This window comes from Lepidochelys olivacea (genome assembly GCF_965140295.1).
Source record: "Lepidochelys olivacea isolate rLepOli2 genome assembly, chromosome: 10".
NCBI lineage: Eukaryota > Metazoa > Chordata > Testudines > Cheloniidae > Lepidochelys > Lepidochelys olivacea.
Window position 1 is genome coordinate 19746609 of NC_140420.1, and position 18530 is coordinate 19765138.

The window sequence follows — 18530 nt, forward strand, 5'->3', positions numbered from 1 at the left end:
AAACTATGCTGGTTGGACCCCTGTGCCACAGGCAATTGTTTCCCCCTTGGCATGCAGATGAAGGAGGATCCAACGGAGATGAGGGGCTTCCACACAAAGCCCTTTGTCTCCACACTACAAGAAACAACCCCTGTAAACACTGACCTATTGGAACCACCCTACAAGGGTGTCTCAGCATGCAATGAGCCAGAAATCTCACTTAAAGGGGGTCAGCTCTTAGCAAGCAGAATGGGGGCTATGGAAGAGCTGATGCAGTTTGAAGCCATATTCTCTTTTCACCAGCTTTTCTGAGGGACTTCCTAGGGGGTGGTGTTCATTCCCCAACCCTGGCCCTTCACTCACTTCCTGCTTTCCATCTCAAAAGGTATTTCGGAGGGTACTAAGAAGATGGTGCCAGGGAAGCAGATGACACCCTCCCCCAACAACAAGCTTGTTGGAGATGAATCTGCACGAATTCCTAGCTGGGCATTAATCTAGCTCATTCTTACCAAAACTGTGAGACTAGAAAGCAAATACACCATAGACAATAATCTCTAGTCTAATGAATACCAAATAAAAGGCAATATTACTTTGAATCCACATTCTCAGAGTGGGGGGGGATTCTAACATCTGTAAAAAGCATAATACTACCTAATCGACTAATTTTCTGCTAATTAATTAAAACGTGAGTGGCTCTCTAATTGAAAAACTCTGGATGTGTTCCCCAGAACCTTCATTATTTTTCTATTAATCATCAGAGGACAACTATTACAGATTACCACTTTCAAGCACACTCTTCCTGATAAAAACAGCCAGGAATGCTAGCAAGGTCAAATACACAGCTAAATTCTAATGAGAGCAGGCAACCTGTGAGCTGCAGTATTCAGCAAGATTTAGAAAATGTCAAAGTCTGAAGAAGATAAATGATGGCTTTCAAAATTTAAGGCAGAACACATAAAGTGTAGTACACAAGTCAATACTTCCTCATGAATAATGTACTAATTTTTATAAGGTGGGCCAAATAATGGCTTGTTTGTCCCCTGTTTCCTTAAAGAAAAAATAATGCGTTAAGCAAATCATCTCTAGGCAAGACCAATATATTCAGAATATGGCAGCAATAAAGTAAACTCCTCTCCTTTAGGTAAAATACATTGGAACCTACCCTCCTTGCTCCTTTTAATTGTATTTGCAGGTTTCAAAGATTTGACAGCATATTACCAATAATGTCCATTAAATATATATATGGACTGACTTAATATTGGTAGCATTTTATCCATTTTCAAAAGAGCAGACATAATGCACCATGAATTCACAATCACCAGAACTGGGACTAAATAATAATAAATACAAAATGGGCATATGTCATTTTTGTATATGCTGCTGTACAGGAGCTGTCTGTGTTTAGTTTCTTCATTGATGACTATGGAGATCAAGTAGAGGAGTGCTGGCTGGCTTGAAGTATATTGCTTTCTACTCAAGAGGCTACAAGCATCACTGATGTCTCTTTTCTTCTCACCTGCTTCATTTTCGTATCTAATAGATATGAATGGACACATATTGGTATTATAAAAGGCACCTGTACTGAGAGATCTGCTTCGGGATATTACATGCCACTCCAGTCATCATGATACAGGAAGGTCATTGCAGAGATTGAAACTGACCATCTGAGATCAACAAACCCGATTTAGAATATGTGGCATATGGGAGGGAAGTTTATGATGAAAGAGTGGCCACATTTAGCCCCTATAGTTTAGGGAATAGGGAGGCAGGAAGCCGAAGGGAGAAGACATGAGGTATATGAGTTCTGGATGAGAAACAAAGAGATGTAGGTCACCATGCTCAAGAAGAAAAGTTCATGGATTGCGGCTGAGGAGAGGGCTAGCCCTTAGGAATTATTGTCAGCCAAAACCTTTCCATAATGAGAGTTGTTGCAATTATGCAGCTAATCCCCAAAGTGAGCAACAGCGGCCAGGAGGCTGAACCAGCTCTCTATTTAAATTGTACTTCATTGAAGAGACATTGCCAAGTACCTTTGATAAGTTGTACCTGTTTGTATTTTCAACTCTTCATTGTCCCCCAAAAGCCACTTGCAAACTTAGCAGAGTTTGCCTCATTTCTTGTACCAGCCACCCCTCTGTGCAACAATGTTGCTCAATGGCAATACACTGGTGTAAACGAAAGCAGAATTTAGCTTAATAGTGGTGCCCTTTCCCATTTGTTTCTCCTCCTAATGTTTCTATTTTTCAGATTAGGTCACAAAAATTATACTGAGCCAAAATTCTACTCTTGGTTCCTTCAAGTGTCAATCCAAAATAACGCCATTGCACTCAGTGAAGCTAAGCACATTTTTACTCATTACCTAATGGGGCTAAGGAGTAAACTAACGATCATTTGAAAACGCTTTTCTTTAGACTATCTTTAGACTATTAAAGTGTAGTAGATGTATATTTTAAATGTTATTTCATGCAGCATTGTGATATTTGCCAATCTTATTATAGGCTATGCTTCAAAAGAACATTCTGGAAGTGTTGATTTCCAATGGCAGAGTGAGGTCAAATGTTGGACTTGAAGCAGGAATTAATTCAGGGAATTCCTATGGCCTGTGTTATGCAGAAGGTAACACTAGATGGTCACAATGTTTGCCAGAATTCATTAACTTCAAGCCAAATACAGACAGCGGCATCTTGGCACATTCTTACTCCAAATAACTGCCTTTTCTTGTATGCTTGTCTGGAGTAATATTTCCCCATCATTTGTTCAGTCAGGCTTGTTATAAATAATTCTGAATTGAAGAAAGCTCTACTTTCTACTTCATGCTTTCAGCGCCTGCTTGGTAAACTGTACTGACCTCATTGTCCAAGCTACTTTTATGATTAAACTGGATCTTTAAAAATGCAATTCCTGTTCCCCACCCCCACTATGAAATTTGCGTGAGGGTGCACATGCACGGACAGCTGACGTGCATATTACTAGGACAAACCTGGAAGTTTGCAGTCCAACTTTTAACAACACAGATGCAAGTCTCTCTGAGAGCAGAGTTTGAGGAAGACAAGCTGCAAAGTGGGATCCAACACTAAAACTACAACCTATCCTGAAGGACAACCCATCACTCTCACAGATCTTGGGAGACAGGCCAGTCCTTGCTTACAGACAGCCCCCCAACCTGAAGCAAATACTCACCAGCAACCACACAACAGAACCACTAACCCAGGAACCTATCCTTGCAACAAAGCCCACTGCCAACTGCGTCCACATATCTATTCAGGGGACACCATCATAGGGCCTAATCGCATCAGCCACACCATCAGAGGCTCGTTCACCTGCACATCTACCAATGTGATATATGCCAGCATATGCCAGCAATGCCCCTCTGCCATGTACATTGGTCAAACTGGACAGTCTCTACGTAAAAGAATAAATGGACACAAATCAGACGTCAAGAATTATAACATTCAAAAACCAGTTGGAGAACACTTCAATCTCTTTGGTCACTTGATTACAGACCTAAAAGTGGCAATTCTTCAACAAAAAAACTTCAAAAACAGACTCCAACGAGAGACTGCTGAATTGGAATTAATTTGCAAACTGGATACAATTAACTTAGGCTTGAATAGAGACTGGGAGTAGATGGGTCATTACACAAAGTAAAACTATTTCCCCATGTTTATTCCCTCCACCCACCCCCTGCTGTTCCTCAGACGTTTTTGTCAACTACTGGAAATGGCCCACCTTGATTATCACGACAAAAGGTTTTTTCCCCCCCCCCACTCTCCTGCTGGTAATAGCTCATCTAAAGGTATCAGTCTCGTTACAGTGTGTATGGTAACAGCCATTGTTTCATGTTCTCTGTGAATATAAATCTCCCCACTGTATTTTCCACTGAATGCATCTGATGAAGTGAGCTGTAGCTCACAAAAGCTTATGCTCAAATAAATTGGTTAGTCTCTAAGGTGCCACAAGTCCTCCTTTTCTTTTTGCGAATACACACTAAAATGGCTGCTACTCTGAAACACTAAAACAATTTGTTTTCTATTTCATAAAGTCAAAACAAGTTCTTTTCTTGAGAATATCAGGTCTTAAAAAAATAAAACACACACACACCTCCATGCAGATAAGTAATAGGACATCACTCAAGTCAAGCAATCATGGACTAATTCCGGGTATGCGGTTTTCCCTGCAAAATGTTAGTGATATAGTAGCATTTTCCAACACTGGTTGATTTTATGGGCCTTGCACATGTCACATAATATATGGCTTGTCTTACACATACAAAGAATATATTAAAACAGCAAGTGTTCGCCCATGGGACAGACTTTGTTATGGCTTAATGTGCTCATGGTTATAATAAAATTTATTTCAAGAGTAATAAAACAAAATTCAGTAACTAGAATAATTGGCTAATTATTCTCTAAAACCAAAAGTGCTTTCTTGTGTCACCATTTCATAAAGTCAAAACAATGTATTGTGCCTGATAGCACTACTCCAGCTAATGGTCAGTTGCCATTTCCATAATAAACCCTGCTTTTCAAGAACTTTATATAACTCAGCCATTCTAATTTGTATTGAGCTAAAACTTGGCACTCATATAGGGTTTCCCATCTAACATGGATTGAATTGGTTAAACCATTTTTAAGATTAATGATCGGTCAAATATTTTGGGAATAGTAGGGGGATTGCTTTCAAAGATGGTGAATGAATGATGGACTCTGATCTTCTTAAACCACCAGCTGCACATTTGCCGTCACATCGCCCATTATGGTTTCATCCGCCTCACCAGGATGTTTGGGCAGAAACACTCTGGAGAGACGAATGGATATCTGTTATAATCCCCAACCAGTCCCTTGTCATCGACCCCACAATTTGCCTGCCTGGTTGTGATCTGCCCCATCGCCAATGGTCCCTGTTGAACAGGTTCCGGACCGGGAAAGGTCTCTGTGCAGCCAACCAGTATCGCTGGGGCCTTTGGGACAGCCTTTTGTGCAGCTGTGGCAGAACACAGACGATGATGCACACTGTCTGTTCAGTGGGGCCTAGAAGAACTGCATCCGGCCACTGAAGATGCCATCGCTTGACTAGACGACTATGCACTCGCTAAATAAATAATCAATGAATTTTGATGACATGATATATATTTTTATCTACAGAAAAAAATGCTTCTTAGACTTTGCAGGGATTCTCCTTCGGCCACTCAGACATCATGGTGATGAACTGTGGTAGAGACACTTAGCTAGGCACAATAGAGAGAAGTGTATGGAGCAAGGGAATTAGACAAAATACCCTGATATTTATGCACTGAAAAAAGGAACATCTTCTAAGCCATATATGAGAAAAAAGTGCAAATAAAGGATTAAGTCTTGCATTCCTTATACATCCAAAACTTTCAGGCTCCATGGAAGTTTGGGTGCATAGGCGTGCAAGAGCAAATACTAATTTTATCCTTCATACCATATATGAAGAGTAAAACTCTCAAAAGCAACTAAGTGACTCAGAAGCCTAAAATAGCATTGGTGACTGAAAAACATACCCAAAATACACAAATAAAATATAGCTAAAGTTAAATTTAATCCTTTCATGTGTTAAAGAACCAATGCTAACCGTCAATGCTCCTATTCACCACCGTATGGCTAGGATCAGAAATTGGTCATAAAAAACTAAAATGGAGATCTGATTGACTCTCAACCTTCACCATGTTACAACAGAAGAGTTTTAGGAGACTCCCTCTTACCTAGCTATGTGGAAATGGAAGGTGGTCATGACCCCTTGGAACCTATGCAGGGCTTTCTGGAGGGATCATGAAGCCTAGACCTGCAGACCTATGACTCCGGGGGAAAGGAGGGCTCCGAATCTAGCAAGAGACCAGTTTTCCGGAAAGTGGCAGCAAAGAGGAGGTCTCAGCTGAGGAGGAAGATTATGCTCCATTTTAGTAAGGGAATCTAAAAATAATAACCCATGATAGATTTCTCTTCTTTTGTACTTTTCTTTCATGCATTGCTATTCAAGGCTTCTCAGTGTGAGAAACTGGCAGTCAGTGTCTTCAGCATTAATCAAGAATCAATAATGTTATCTCACTAGAGACTTCCTAAAGGGAGGAAAGATCATCTAGTTATCAAGGAAATAACTTGATCTCTTACTAGTACATTGAGGTGACTGCATAGAAGGACGTGCACAAGTCCATGGGGCCAGATGCGTTGAATCAGAGAGTGCTAAAGGAACTGGCGGATGTGATTGCAGAGCCATTGGCCATTATCTTTGAAAACTCATGGTGATCGGGGGAAGTCCCGGAAGACTGGAAAAAGGCTAATGTAGTGCCAATCTTTAAAAAAGGGAAGGAGGAGGATCCTGGGAACTACAGGCCGGTCAGCCTCACCTCAGTCCCCGGAAAAATCATGGAGCATGTCCTCAAGGAATCAATTCTGAAGCACTTAGACGAGAGGAAAGGGATCAGGAACAGTCAGCATGGATTCACCAAGGGAAAGTCATGCCTGACTAATCTAATTGCCTTCTATGATGAGATAACTGGTTCTGTGGATGAAGGGAAAGCAGTGGACGTGTTATTCCTCGACTTTAGCAAAGCTTTTGACATGGTCTCCCACAGTATTCTTGTCAGCAAGTTAAAGAAGTATGGGCTGGATGGATGCACTACAAGGTGGGTAGAAAGTTGGCTAGATTGTCGGGCTCAACGGGTAGTGATCAATGGCTCCATGTCTAGTTGGCAGTCGGTATCTAGCGGAGTGCCCCAAGGGTCGGTCCTAGGGCCGGTTTTGTTCAATATCTTCATTAATGATCTGGAGGATGGTGTGGATTGCACCCTCAGCAAGTTTGCGGATGACACTAAACTGGGAGGAGTGGTAGATATGCTGGGTAGAGATAGGGTAGAGATAGGATACAGAGGGACCTAGACAAATTGGAGGATTGGGCCAAAAGAAATCTGATGAGGTTCAACAAGCACAAGTGCAGAGTCCTGCACTTAGGATGGAAGAATCCAATGCACCGCTATAGACTAGGGACCAAATGGCTAGGCAGCAGTTCTGCAGAGAAGGACCTAGGGGTGACAGTGGACGAGAAGCTGGATATGAGTCAACAGGGTGCCCTTTTTGCCAAGAAGGCCAATGGCATTTTGGGGTGTATAAGTAGGGCATTGCCAGCAAATCGAGGGACGTGATCGTTCCCCTCTATTCGACATTGGTGAGGCCTCATCTGGAGTACTGTGTCCAGTTTTGGGCCCCACGCTACAAGAAGGATGTGAAGAAATTGGAGAGAGCCCAGCAAAGGGCAACAAAAATGATTAGGGGTCTGGAACACATGACTTATGAGGAGAGGCTGAGGGAACTGGGGATGTTTAATCTTCAGAAGAGAAGAATGAGGGGGGATTTGATAGCTGCTTTAATTACCTGAAAGGTGGATCCAAAGAGGATGGATCTAGACTATTCTCAGTGATAGCAGATGACAGGACAAGGAGTAATGGTCTCAAGTTGCAGTGGAGGAGATTTAGGTTGGATATTAGGAAAAACTTTTTCACTAGGAGGGTGGTGAAACACTGGAATGCGTTACCTAGGGAGGTGGTGGAATCCCCTTCCTTAGAAGTTTTTAAGGTCAGGCTTGACAAAGCCTTGGCTGGGATGTTTTAGTTGGAATTGGTCCTGCTCTGGGCAGGGGGTTAGACTAGATGGCCTCCAGAGGTCCCTTCCAACTCTGTTATTCTATGATTCTATGATAAGACATCACAGCTTAACCTACCATATTAATCCTAAAAACTTTCCAATTAATTCTCCAATTCCTTAGATCAAATATAAATTAGTTTCTTTAATTGCCCTTTATGAATGCATAGCTGAAATGTTTGACTTGCCCAGAACTAATTGTCTGTCAAAGATATTTTGCAGTCAGATAGCTTAATTGGATATTTAATTTAACTTCAGGCTTTGTTCTTTAAAATTTCAAGTTTTATTCCTTAATGTTTGCTAAATTAGGTATTCTGAACATGTCCTTTGATTGTCTACCTTTAAGTGCATGTTCTGTTTTTCTTAGAAAACAAACATATTTTATTGGCTTCTAGCTCCCTGACATTTATGACATGCTGTTTTCTGTATGGAAAAAAGTCATGATAGGCAGATCCCATCAGGATATAAAATTTATATAGAAAATTGGCTATTTTTGCAACAATTTTGAGCATCTACTGGGGACTGTTAACGTGAACTGGAAATGTTTCACATACTTTTAAGAGAGACCACTGAGGGTCTCTCTGCTACTGAAGAGATCGGTGATTAGTCCATGTCATTAGCCACATATTTCATGGACAGTGCCAAGTTCAGCTCCGCAATAGCTCACCTTGGGCAAGTATGTACGGGCTGGAGCAGGGAAATCCATTGCTACCCAGTCATTCCCCCTCTGACAAGAATGCATATTGGGGGCCACCAGGCTACTCCAGAGCTTGGATGATGGGATCTTTTCCCCTCCCTGCACCTGGCACAACTTTCCAGTGCATAGCTTTGTATCCAGGCTGAGCCCTAGAATGAAGAAGTCAGGCTTAAGGAAAATATGGACAAAAAGTCAACATTTCATCCTCTCTCCGTATCCCCATGCCATGCTTCCTAAGTTTTTCACAAGGATGGAGAAATTCAGACTCCCTCTAGCAGGCCCAGCTAATGCAGTTTATGTGGTGAATTATTGCCCCAGTGCAGCCCATTGAAGCTACAGCTCTAATAGAGTGCCAAACCCAAGTTCAATGGCCTGTGTTATAGTCAAAGGATGAGGCAGAAGCCTATCGTCACTGTCTTTATTCTTAAAGATTGTCTATCAGATCCTTAGCATTCCTTTAATGAACTTTTCAGTATTGTTGTGTAATGATCAGGGTATAAAAGAGAAAAGAACATATACCCAAGATTTATATCCCACAGCATATGGCAAATTGGATAAAGAGCACACTCAACTGAATAAATTACATAGAATGGGATGTTTCTGATTTTATATCAACCTTCTCATTGGGCATCTGTTCTCTTTGAAGCGGCAGGATTAGTGCTGAAATAGCCTCACTACAGCCGATTAGCATGCCATAGCTGCTCTCCACCGTGTAACTGATTAGACATTTGTTTGCTAATAATTTTTCAACATCAATTACACAGTCAGACACTACTGATTTTCAAAAGCATAACACCACACAATACGCAGAACTTTTTTGAACAAAGCTAGTATTTGCGTGAGACACAAAGATCAAGATAATGATGGCAGAAGCATGTGAAAAGCATGGGAATCCCGTGTGTGTGTGTTTTATAGCTACTTGGGGCCCAATTCTGGTCTCTCCCTAGTAGGACTAGTGACTTTGGTGGAGTTATTCCTCAAACGACATGGGTTACTAGCAGTGAAGGAGTTAGATTCTGCTTAGGAACATTTAGTCTAATTTTGAACCCATTTGAGCCTTGTGGGTTTAGCAGCACAATCCATTCAAGAGTTTTTCTGTGTGTGCTCGTCTGCCGGAGTAGAATGCACGCTATTGGTTGGTACCACCAGCCCCTCACTTCATAGCAGGTTGGCTACGGCATGGTTGTTTCACACTATACTGTAAAGTTGTTGTTTTTTTGTTTGTTTGTTGTTAATTAAACAATCTCTGGCTCAAATCTTTGGCCACATTATACAGATTGAACCAGACTCTATCCTGCGATACATGGACACAGCTTCTATTGACTTCATTAGGATTTAGAGCAGTGGTTCTTAACCTGGAGGTGCACGCACCCCCTAGGAGTGCGAGATGCCCTTTCAGGGGGTGTGGGACATGCCAAATTTTTTTAGCAGGTAAATCATCGAAAACACAAATTAAGCACATGCACGTAAGTACAGCTACTTTGTTTAATCAAACCTATGTATTTATTAACATTATACATTTTTTAACGATTACTGTAATATACAAAAATATAATACACAAAGAATTTATTTTCAAGTTTTTAAGCTAATTGTAGGGGAGCCAGAACGTATTTTGAGAACCAAAGGGGTGCAGGCTGCAGTAAAGGTTAAGAACCACCGATTTAGAGCTTCGGTATCTGAGGCCATGCCGACACTAGAGGCAGTACAGCCAGGGCCGGCTCCAGGCACCAGCGAAGGAAGCAGGTGCCTGGGACGGCCAATAGGAAGGGGCTGCACCCTGGCAGTTATTGGGGCGGCACGTCCGGGTCTTCGGCAGAAATTTGGCAGCGAGTCCTTCATTTCCTCCCTTCCACTTCAGCGGCACTTTGGCTGCAGCTCAATCGGGGGGTTTTTTTTTCCTTTTTTCTTTTTTTTTTCGCCACTTGGGGCAGCAAAAAAGCCAGAGCCAGCCCTGACTACAGTACCCGTAGCTATGTCACTGTGGTCCCATAGCACAGATGCACCTACAGTGATGAAAGGAGCTTCTGTCTTTGTAGGAACTGTAATTCCCTGAGCAAACATTAGCTAGAGTGATGGAAGTATTCTTCCACGATCTAGCTGCATCTATGCCTAGGGGCATTAGGATGGCACAGTTACAGGGTTTGGGGGGCTGAATTTTTCCACATTCCTGAGTGCCACAGCTATGTTGACCTAATGTAGACCAGACCTGCAAATAGAAATTAGCCCAGAATAATATAAACAATTTTAGTTTGTTTTACATAATGTGGTACCACTTTGTGCTAGTAATTTGCACATAACTTTTCTTTGCTATAAGCTCTCCTGTTATAGGGTGCTTTAATAAAAAATAACCACCAGGGGATATATCACTCAAAAAGAAATATATAACTAGAACAGGAGAGATAATGAGTGTGGTTCATATCTGATTAGTTGAAAAGGGTCCAGTTGAAGGGGACCAGCCCTTTGAATCAGTTATGATCAGAATTGTATAACCACCACCTAGAGATATCAAAGCAGATGACATTGTCTAGAATACATGGTGAATGACACACACAAAAATGTATAACAGCTGAGCTGCTTCCATTTAAATTGTTAATGAATAATTAATAGAGCACTGGATGAAATGGACGTGTTTATTTTCATAATTTACATACTATTAAACCCTCTGCATCAACCGAAAAAAAGAGGGCGGGGGAAGAAAGGCAATTTGTTTGAAAGCCTGCTTCATTAATATTCAAGATCATCCATTTTAAAGAAGCAGTTTGCAAATCAAATACAGTCAGTGTGTCATTTTGCATATCATCTATATTTTAATATGACAAACAACATCCAATTTCAATTACAAGCATGTGAATCCAAAATCAACTCTCAAATGGAAATTGGCTAGATGATGAACAAAACTGTTCTAATCATTAGCATAGGACTACATAGAACTGCAAGGTGGGATCATCACTCAAAGAAACTTATTCCTTCAATCCATAGAATATCAAAGGAAGGTGGTTGTTTCACTAACAGCATGATTCCCCCCTCTGTTATATCAGTTTTACATCCAGTGAATGGAATTAAATCAGCATAAGCTAGCACAGTGGACTGATAAATCCAGTCTATCGTTTATAATTAAAAAATATGTTTTTGGTTTATTACTAAACACCACACTCCTCAAGTGGGAAAGAGGTATTGTAGCATCATTATAAGAAAAGCCCAATAGTATAAATACACAGATCACCAAACATTTATTTTTATTATGTAAAATTCAAATGCAAGTGCTAACTTCTTCTCATCTAGATATGTAGGGATTGGATTATTCTAATTCGGACTAGTGCAAACCCCCTACAGATGGATAAATACAGACCTGAATAAAAATAACTTGATTAAGATGGAGTTAGGGTTTAAATATATTGTGACGTTGCACTCCATATGTTTTATGGAAATATGCTTATGAGTGTGAATATGATGTAACTGGAATATGCTTTATGCAAAAGGTCTCTTGTAAAGTATCATAACAAAGGTTATAACCTACTGAATATATTCCTCCTATTTGTATGTATGTATCATTCTTGTATCTGAAGCTAGAAATATGAAGTATAGCTCTGAGGTCCTATTGTAATTATGCAGAGTGTGGGCCATTAATGGTGTTTTAGAATCTTGATGGCTCCCATTGACTAGGACAATTGGTTGTGAATGGGTTTATTTACCTGCAAGCCTTCCTGTGTACCTGTGGGCCAACCGGTGGGTAATGAAGAATGAGGTCTCACAGGACATGTGACCATGTCACATGATACTGGAATCCATCTTAAATCTGGTACTTTTCCATTTAGAAGTAGGGGTGCGGACCCAGAGAGACAAACTTTCCTTTGCAACCATGGGAGCTCGGAACATAAAAAGCTGAGATCCTGAGGTAGTCACATGAAGCTGAGGCCGTAGGCCTTAATCTGGCACCGGGAATATCCTTTCCCTAGTGTGAAGTGTTGCAAATGGTCAGTGAAAAGCACAATAAAGCAAGGATAAAATGCATGATAAAATGGATTTTGTTCATTTGTTTTTGACAGTTTAGTTTCAATATTTATGGTGCTTCATAGTATACCAGTCCTGGTAGTAAGAGATGTCCCTAGAGGGCTCTGCTATTAAAAAACTTAACTAAGAGCATGTAAAAAAGTGCAAGCTGTTAAGGCCACTTCCACATCTGTTTAATGCAGACCACCAGGGATTATGCCCACTCACACTGACTACTAATGCTGAAACATTGCCCAGGCTGCAAGGACAGGATTTAAATATGACGCTCAGTACAATGGAAAAAGGGAGAGATGGAAACCTAGGCAGCAAAACTGAGAATTTCTCTTTAAGGTGGAATCTCTCTACATATAAAGGTTGCTGCTATTAAGCAAAGTCTTCCAGGCTCTAAGCAAGAGACTTCTTACCCCATACTGTTACACATTGCAATTTAAATGTGGAAGTAAATTCTGTGAAGTGAGCTAAAAACTTTAAACACAGATTTGGCCGTAGGCGCCGACTCCGTGGGTGCTCAGGGGCTGGTACACCCATGAGGGAAAAAAAAATGGTGAGTGCCGAGCACCCACTGGCATTCCCCCCATTAGAACCTCCTCCTCCTCCCAGTGCTTCTTGCCCGCCGATGGCCCTGCCAATCAGTGCCTCCCCTGCCCTCCCCGCGCCTCCTGCCCACCGCAATATCTGTTTTGTGGCATGCGGGAGGGTCTGGGGGTAGGCAGGAGGAGCGAGGATGTGGCATGCTTGGGGGTGGGGGCGGGGCGGAGGCAGTCAGGGGTCAAGCACCCGCTGGCACATTGGAAAGTCAATGTCTGTGGATGTGGTCTATATCAACACAAAAAATATTCAAGGAGGATCCTTGCAGAAAGGGAAGATGGGCAGAGAGACTGTCTAGAATTGAAGAGGAAAAAACACAACAACCACTTCCTACAAAAAAGTCGCTGTCAATTATTTGAAAAAAAAGTCAACTCTAGGGGTGAAAACCTGGCTTCACTTAAGTCAATGGCAAAATTCTCATTAATCTCATTGAGATCAGGATTTCGCTCTTGATGACTACCATTACTGTCCTACTAAAAGCTGTAAATGATGTAATAAAGAGTCAGAGAAAGAATGGCCTTGTTCTTGTGGTTAAGGCATTGGACTGTGCTTCAAGATATCTTGGTTCAATTCCTCGTTCTAACACAGACTTCTTGTGTGACCTCAGCCAAGTTATTACTAATTTACAAATAAAATAAATAAAAATTTACTAGACAGCCATCAGTGGGAGCATCAGTTATTGGCCTATGTGCTTGTTACCTTTTCATTCTCACCCAAATGGCGTCATTTTGAAGCAAATGATTTTTAAGTTACTGAAATGAAGTGATTAAGATCATGACAATCCAAACTAAATGAAAGTTAGGAAGCTACATTCCTAAAGTTTCCAATTTTGACCAAATATGGTTCACTGTTGCAGAGTGGTCTATAACCTGTATACAAGACACCACACTTAGGGTGACCTGTGACTGGTGTGTGGAATAAGACTATTCCACTGTATGTGGTGCAGATTACATTAAGAAACTGAACACACAAAGGCCATCAGATCACAAGTATGATGGTGCATATCACACAAATTACTGTAATGTTTGTTAAGGGTGGGAGTTATACATGATAATAGATCCTACAGGAGCACTGTATGTGTAGCTTTGAAACCAAATGACAGACAAATGGGTTGTAGACGAAAGGTTTACTCAATTGTTACTCTGTATCTTTGCGCAGTACATTTGTCAGTAGATAGACTAAAACTGACCAAACAAACATCACTGTTGCATACCTTATAACTATTTGGAACTTCTCTACTGGTCGTCTAGAAAAGAAAAATACATATATCTTTTAGAAGATCTCTTGGTAAATGCTGAATTGCTTCTCTCAACCCTGTAGCACAAGAACACTGACCTTAGAGTTCAGAGGACCATCATCTTTCACTATCAAGATACCATTATTAATGAAGAGTAAATATGCATCTCCTAGCAAAAAGGCCAGCACTAGTCCATTTAATTTTTAAATAGTGTGAGAGTCAGAAGAGTGAGACTGAATGATTTATAAGGATCAAGTCCATGGAAAGTAAAGAGCCTGTTCAAAAGGCACAAAGCTAGAATCCTCAAGCCCAATCTGTAGTAGCTGGTGCATGCCCAGGCTATGGGAATTCCATGTCCATGGGAAAAGAAACCGCTCCAAGTCTCCGCTTACCTAGGATTTTGTGTTTGTGAATCCAAGCTGTTCATGAGTCATCTGTTACACCTGTGTTCCACTCACACACTTGCTGTTCAAAGAACCATGGCTGAGACTGGCTCTACAGCATGCTGGGAACCAGAGGAGGGTATAGAAAGTCCCCACTCAGCTCCCTGACTTCTCCAGAAGACACTACATTTTGGCTCTTCCATGGCCACCCAGGGGTAGGACCTGGCCCTTGTTTGTTTTTTAATTAATAATACAGTATATCCTCATACATATTTTTCAATTCCATTCTTACCTAGAAAAAAAGTCGTATTTCTGTTAAAGTTTCCAAGGGATAGCAAATTTTAAAAGGGAAGAAAGAGCCAAAGGGGTATTTTGTTAACAGTTATGCTGTCTATTTACTCACCTCAGTTCATACACATCTAACCAACTACATATCCCAAAGAAATAAAAATATTTGGCATCAGAGTCTGAAAATCTCTTATGGATCTCAAATCCTAGAGTTAGCCTGACTTCAAAGTCCCAAACCCTGTTCTCATGGTCTGTATCCCATTGTCGTCTCAAACTCTATAGAACACAGATTTTCCTTTTAATTTGGTCCCCCCTCTCCACACACACATTTACTTTTATTATTATTACTAAATCATTCAGACTATTTGTTATTGGCTTTAGCCCTGCCAGGCATGGATTTTCTTGGACATCTGCAGCTTCTCTTATTAATTTCTATATGTTATAACATCTAATTTATATTGATTGCTTCTATTTCCCCTCTGCTCCCCTGCCACCACCCCAAATTGTTACGTAGTACTTTTTTGTTTCTCATTGCTGCCTTCATTTCACCACTGACCCAAGATGGGCTTCTAGCCAAAGTTGTTCTCTCTCTTGATTGTGGAGTCATTGCTTTTTGACCATCTAATACATTCTTCTAAAAAAGATTCCCAAATTTTCCAGTACATTTTTCTCCCTAAATATTTCTTCCCAATCAATTTCATTCACAACTTTCCTCCACTTTTGGAAATTATCCCTTTTCAAACATCGGAGTGGAACTACTGAGTAGGTCATTATTTTACTTCATACATTAAAAGCTTTCAAAAATCAGCCTAAAGATTGTTATCTTGGATTGTCTTCAAAATATCCCTAGAAGGCTCCTGTTGCTCACAGTCTCCCCAAACAAGCCAAGTAGTGAACAAGCCTGGAGGCTACCCAACAACCCCACTTTCCCTCCTCTCCCACAGATGGCTCCTCCAGGACAGGGCTGAGACACAATGGCAGCACTCCTAATACTCATGCTGTACTTCTCTAGATAAAATACACCTTGTAATCAGAGAAACAATGACCCCCAATGTCATTAATTCAGCACATCACAGCTGAATTCAAGTGAGGTTATATCCTGGAGATAGAATATTGGGCTGAAACCAGATGTTCCAACATAGCTGCATTTGCCCACGTCTCACACAGCAGGATTATGGGACAGCGGGAGCTTGTCATGAATTGTCAGGCGGAAGGAGTACTATCACTGAAATAATAATTTGCAATGGCAAACAAACAGCAGCATAAATGTAAGTTAACACCCGATTTATACAGCCAGGTTTATCCCCTTTAAAGAGATTAGTTTGAAGCCATTATAAATTCCATTACCATTATGTCAATGGTCCAAGATGCATATTTGAGTAAGCAGTCTGCTTGTGTCACTTACAGGACAAAAAAGCTGCTTTATTCAGTCCAAACATTTTCATCAATGATACTAATTTTGCAGAAATGATCTGCCTGTCAAACACGGTTTACTCTTGTTGATTACTACTTTGTCATTCAGGCCAGTCGTGTCTCAATCACTTCAGTAATCAGCTTAATGGGGATGTGAAATAATTCATTATAATAAAACCTCAACGTGCAATTAGATTCCATGCTGAAGACAAATGCAATGGTCAGAAGGTTATTCATGAATTATACATTTAAAGCGGCCGAAAAGCAGGCGCCTTTGGGACAAGTGCCTCTGGTAGGATGATTGCTTATGCCTGCTGTCCATTTGCAGAACCACCTTCCTTTACAGCACTGGGCTGAGATGCTGTTTGAAAATAACATCAGTGTGCCCCAGCCTTATCCTAGAAGGCTCACTTCTAACAGCGAAAGGGTAGAAGAACCCAATGCATCTAGACTCACTGTACCATTGACCAGAGGCTGTCCACTGTCTATATTATTTATACTGCGGTAGAACCTGCAGGCTCTGATAAAGGCTCCATTGTGCTGGGCATTATCTCTACTGTGCTAGCCTCTCCTGCCTGCATCTCCTCCCTGTTTGTTGTGCAGTGCCAAGTGTGGAATTCCAGCCTCAGCTCTCAGCATGATAGATTGTACACTTGGCATGCCATTTAGCCATCTTTGCATTTACTGCCCAGGACTGAAATACGAGACATGCCATGTCTCGTAAAGGCAGCTTGGACATGCAATCTGGCCAACAAGCAACTGCCTGCAGATGCAAGTAATGCCAAGCTGGCATCTCGTTTAACTGAAAACACAAGACATAAAAATAAATCATTTAGACAATCCTGAAGTCCTTGCCCAGACAAAATTTCCAGTGAAGACAGAGTATTGCCTGAGCCAAAACATCACGATATAGCCCTTGGTTTGCCTGGTCTTAAGGGAGAAGTAAAAAACATGGAAACATTCTTTGGAGAGCTAAAGAATTTCTTTATGTGTCATATCAATTTGGATGTCCAGGACCTAAAGACATTCATGTCATTGCCCTTCCATTCTCCCATCTCTCTGATTGTCATTGTTCCACATTTCTTCCAGAAAATATGGAACATGCTATTAGTCAGTTAGAGGATCTAACTCTTAGGATCTAGCTACTGTACCTAGGCATATCTAGTGTGTCCATCTCTATGCTACCTAAGAATCACATAAAGTGATATAGGAGCACGGAGGGCATGCTGCAGACCTTGATCTGGCTACCAATACTTACCTGGTTAGGAATAGAGCTGGATGGGAATTTGTAGAAAATGCAGTTTCTGAAAACTGAAATTTTCTGTGGGAAAGCTTCAGTTTTGCCTAAAATTTTTCACTTTTCCATTGAGAAAAATCTAAACAAAATATTTGCATTCATGTCAGGTCAATCCAAACCAGAACATTTCTGTTTATCAGTCTGAGTTAATCAGCCATATCAATTTGACATTAAAATCTGTGTGCATGTTGCTTCCACATTGCTTCACGCTCCTATTTGCCTCTACAGACAAGGCCCCCATGCTAGACTACACTCCCAGGGCATATCTTCAACATTGGTTGAAACACTGTAGCACATCATGGGAGATGTAGTCCAGCCAGGGAGCCTGGCCCCTAGGGGATAATAGAGGTATGAGGCACCCAAAATACAATTCATGGCAGTTCAGGGAGAAGCAGATTAATATTGAACCAAGCTGACTAAACCTTTTGGGGCATAATCTTTTGCAGAACAAAGTTGTGAAAAATTGCAATTTGGAAATTGATTTTTTAATCCCATAATCAGCATGAAAACAAAAATTTCAAAATACCAGAAATTCCAATTTTCAACTGGTTCTAGTTATAAAGTTTTATTTAGCCCCCTGGTCTTTTCTTTTTCTCCATCAAGTCAACCACTGTTAAGATGCACCCAATTTCCACTAGTGGGGCAGCAAGACCCTTGCACTGATGCTCAGCTTAGATCTCCTGCATAACAGCATGAAGAACTGCCGTGGTACTACCAGCCCTGATATAATTGTGGGTGATATTCTTTGACCCTTCTTGTAAGGGCATTTGTAAGCAACAGACAAAAACAATATTAAGTTATAATAATGGAAGCTTCTGACATATTCTGAAAAGCAAAACCAAGATAATGGTACATAAAGGTCTGCTAATTTTTCACACTGCTTCATGCCCAGCGTCTTTTGCTTTCCATTGGTGAACCAAGCTTAGTTACTGATGTAATTCTGACTGATTCTATATACAATTTAATTGCAATTTGTTCT